The following is a 5,008-nucleotide window of genomic DNA, read 5'->3' as shown; positions in this document are numbered from 1 at the left end:
TGAAGAAAAATGCTTTTCTTTTGTTGCAGCTGCCGATTTTCTGTGTGTTATTCATATCATGTAAGAGTTTGATTTATTCTAACATAAACACTACATTCAGATCCTTTTTTTGGTTGTTCAATGTGAATTATGTTAACTTATTTTAATTAAATTTTGTCAAATGTAACTGAAGTTTTGTCACATCTTTCTCTTTCAGTTTACTCCCACTTTGCTTTCGTTTCCACACAGATGTTAAAAGAAGCGTATTTTAATTTTCATAAGAAGGTTTTAATCACATATAACTCTTTTTGGTAATGAACACTAGAGCCGGGGTCCATATCTGTCCTTTTAATTTAAGATGATCCTCCGAGTCGATTCTCTTTCTACATTAATCACCAAAGACAAGACCAGACTTAACACAGATATTTGTGAAGTGAGAAAAAAAGAAGATTCCTGATATATATCTGCTGGACTGCCTCCAGGGAGTAATTGAGTTTGTAAGACAGTCCTCTGTTTTTTGCACTCTCTCAATTTTCTGCTCCATTTAAGCCACCGAGCCTAGCAGAGCTAAGCTCAAGATAAGTTATTAAATACTGTATCGCTCAAATGACCCGACCGGGTCCTCATGGTCGTCCCATTCCTTATTTCTGCTCAGGCCATTGGGTGAACAGAGATGCTGAAAGGCCTGCGCGAAGTTCCATTGTAGTTGAGTTTAGCAAACTCACTTTTATAGAGGATCAGTGGAAGGAAAGAGGTGTAGAGCAAAGGTTAACCAAGTAGACCAGAGAGCGGAGAAGTGCCGCTGAGAAACTGTCTGCTCCTGGAGATAGTGGAGTATGTGGTAAAACTACAAGAGCAGATGTTTAATGCGTATTTTAGCTTCACTATTTCATCTTTAACTCATAGAGGGAGTCTTGTTAGTTACACAAAAGGCACGTTATAACTAACACAACTGAATATAATAAACGTTTTAACTAGAGATTTTACATTGCCATTTAATCTGTTCATCTCATATGTATATTTTATTTGTCATCAGTCGCTGTAAATGTTCCTTTAAAACTGGCTGAAAATCTTTCAAAGTTACATTTTTCGAATTCACTCCCTGTTTTGCCGACTCAACAAAGAAACAGTCTGTGGAGAAAGTGGGAATTTTGTTCAAATGAGACTGTAACTTTGAAAAATTCCCTCTTGATTTCACAAAGTGAGACAGCTGAAGCCTCATATAATATTTTTGTACAAACATAAAACTTTTGTTTTGTTCCCCATCTCGGGTATGATCAGGAAGAATGATTATTCAGCAGCACATTTTTCATTTTTACATTTTTCAATGTGCTTTTGGATTCAGACAGACTTGAAACGTAAACTTACCCTTGACTGTCTCTAGTTGTGTTATGCGTTTGTGGGCAAAGTTGCAGATAAATGAGCTTTGTGGTGGTTGTGGAGGAAATCTCCAGTGAGAGACAAACAAATAAGGAAAGTTACTTCAATATTGTCTTTGATTTATTCAACAGAGAAAAAATAAATTGAAGTTAAGAAGACAATATGAGTATACGGCTGTAATATGTAAAAACATTGTTACAAAGAATACCACTCAGAGAATATAAAGTGTTTCAGCTGAAGTTCAAAGGCTCCAAACAAAGAGAAAAAGAAATGTAACGTATATTCATACAGAAATAGCCACAAAGGTTGTCAACAAAAACTCCTCACAGAAATCCTCACGAGTCGAGACAAAGACACCTTCTGAAGAAACTCATTAAAATAACAGTTATTCACAGCTGACCCTTGTATCGGCTCATAGCTGCAGGACAGGAAAAGCTGCAAACTGTTGTCACTTTCTCAAAGGAACATTCACAGAGCAGAGAACAATACAAAATAATGAAGAGTTTATTAATGCAATACATACATTTCATCACCACAGTGATGTTGGAGTTGCAGGATTGTTGCATCACTGTGATGAAATACTTTGATTTTTCAGGTGGAGACCAACTTCATTTATGCAGATTTTCTATTGATGTTTTTTTCACCACCAAATCAGTTGTAAGTCTGACGTCTCATTTTGTCATTTATCCATTATATGTAACTTCTTATCCTCATCAGGGCCATGTGGGGTTGGAGCCTATCCCAGCTGATTTAGGGCGAGAGGCGTGGACACCCTGGACAAGTCTGCAGTTCATCACAGGTCACATAGAGACAAACAATTCACACTCACACACACCTACGGCCACTTTAGAGTCAATAATTAACCTGTTAAGCCTGTTATGTCTTTGGACTGTGGGAGGAAGCTGAAGAGAACCCACACAGACACGGGAAGAACAAGAAAACTCCACACAGCAGAGGTTTGAACCAGGAACCTTCTTGCTGTGAGGCGACAGTGCTAAACACTGCACCTCATTTTTTCAGTTTAACAAAGTGTAAAGCTACCAGATACAAGAAATACAGAAAAACAACAGACACCTTTTAGTATTTACACATTTTTACTGATATTAATCATAAAAACAGTTCAATAATACAACTATTTTTTTGCTTCACTACTTGTTATAAAACTATATTATATAGTCTACAGTCTATTTAGACTGTTTGCGCCCTCTCTTTATTGAAGTGAATAATGATAATTCACATTTTAAAATGTATTTCAGTAAAATGTTTATGGTCTACGGATCAAATTAGAAACCACACATGATATATAAATAAAGTTATGTAACAATAAAGACAACAAGACAAACTCCAGAGGGCGCCAAAAACATTGCCATCTACTTATTTTGTCACTGAGTGACTGCATCACTATAAACTGTATATATTGTATGTTGATATCATGAGGCTTTGGTCTCTGCCTCGCTCAGCCTGACCAGCCAGATCGACATCATCGTGTTGTCGAGCCTCTGCTTCCTTTCTTTTTGTTTATTCCCATATTATCCAGTCCAGAAACATAGTGCATCCTTTCTTTTATGAAATATCATTTATTGGTTTTTAAAATGTACAAATAGGGCCACACCATGAGTTTAATATCAGTATGTTAGAAGCACAATCTCTATCAGTGCTGACCACATGATTCATTCATACAGGCAGGGCTCAGGGCCAAAGATTATTGTGGTATATTGCATCTACATACAGTACACATTACACTCATTATGATAGCATGCAATGCAATGTCCTCCTCATTTAACCCATAATACATTAGGCCTTAACTAACGATTGCTCTTATTGTAGGAGCTCATTAAAGTGCTACGTACATCTCGTTGAGGTCACTCAGCCTTGATGCTGTTGTGTCAGTGAAAAATAAATAAATAAATACATTGACACAAAACAGATTCGGGTCCCTTAATTGACACCACTGGGCTGTTGCATCGCTGAGCCTACAAAGTCCTCAGTGCATGATGATGATGATGAATATTCAACCCGCCGAGTGTGCGAGATCAGCAGTCCAGCTGGTGATGTGTGTGTACAGTACAGTATATATGTGTGTGTGTGTGTGGAGGGTGTGTGTGTGTGTGTGTGTGTGTGTGTGTGTGTGTGTGCAGGGTTGGTAACTGTCCAGATTGCACAGAGCTTCAAAGTGCAGTGACTGAAAGACAGACAGGAAGATGACGGACAGAGAGAAGACAGAAATCTGTGGAGTGTGTGTGTGTGTGTGTTTGCAATCTACCCTCTGTGTGTGGGTGTGTGTGTGTGTGTGTGTGTGTGTGTGTGTGTGTGTGTGTGTGTGTGTGNTGTGTGTGTGTGTGTGTGTGTGTGTGTGTGTGTGTGTGCCTGTGTTTGTGTTGCGTGAAGTGGAACGGACAGCAGGGCTTCTGAGTGGCACAAGGCACATGGCCAAGTGATTGAAGTGATAAAGGTAGAGGAGGAGTGGAGAGGAGAGGTATGGGAATAGATCCAGTGATGAACGAGCAGGGAGAGGCAGCAGATGTAACGAAGTGTGTTAGACTGGTATGTTTCAGCTTTTTATTCTCTTTGATACATTCGGCACTTTGATATGTTTGTTGTATATCTTCTCTGTTGCATCACAGACGTCCCGTTATTGCCACTGAGAGCCAAAATGATGGAAAGCTCAACTAACCATGGATAGAGCTGTTTGTGGTTGTCATTGCACGGTGCAGCCATGTGAGGGCACACTTACACTTATGATGTGCTCATGCTGTCTCTCAGCTCTCTCAAATGGTGGAGGGATACTTATACCAGGGTGAAAGGCAGAAGACAGAGTGCCTAGGGAGAGCTGGATCTACATTCAAACTCTGCAGTTTCAGCAGAGGAGGAGGCAGATTTGATATGAATATGAAATCACCCACAAGTACTCATACTGTATACTTTTCTTCCAAGATATCCTCATGCTTATTACCTTGTTCGTTGTATGTGAGTCCAGAATTACACTGAGAAATATGATATTTCACAAGGGAAAGGTTCACAGTGTGCAAGCCTCCTCGCTCACCAGACACAGTGCAAGATTAACACTTTGAAGTCTGTGTGTGTGTGTGTGTGTGTGTGTGTGTGTGTGTGTGTGTGAGGGGGGGTGAGGGGAGGGAGGGGAGGGAGTGGAAGAAGGAGAGTAACAGGTGTTAATCAGAAAGGGAGTACAGGCTGTAGAAGAGAGGGTGTAGCTGCTGTGGTCAGGAACCAATTACATCACCTTTCCCTCAGTAATGTGCCATGCTGTCATTGCAGTGTGTGTTTATATATATATCTATATGTCTGTGTGAGTGTGTGTGTGTGTGTGTGTGTGTTTGTTTGTGTGTGTGAAAGGCATTCACAGGGCATGAGAGGGAAAGCTGTCAAAGGTGAGATTTTTATAATGATGGAAAAATGCAGGCGCCCTGTGCAAATGGCACCTGAAAGAGCTGTCCGTCTATAACCACGTATTAAATTAAGGTTCCCATTCATTTTGTGTTCCATTAGTTGTTCCATTTTGTTCCATGGCAACCGTAATTGGCTCATCTCTGCTCCGTGTTCTCTGATTAGTGGATCTCCACATCGGTGGGTCTTTCTCTAGACATCAGATAAAATGGCAGCGACCCCCTCCCCAACCCCCCCCCCCCCC

Source organism: Larimichthys crocea, chromosome XIII (assembly GCF_000972845.2).
Source record: "Larimichthys crocea isolate SSNF chromosome XIII, L_crocea_2.0, whole genome shotgun sequence".
Taxonomy (NCBI): domain Eukaryota; kingdom Metazoa; phylum Chordata; class Actinopteri; family Sciaenidae; genus Larimichthys; species Larimichthys crocea.
Note: the sequence above shows the minus strand (reverse complement) of the source record.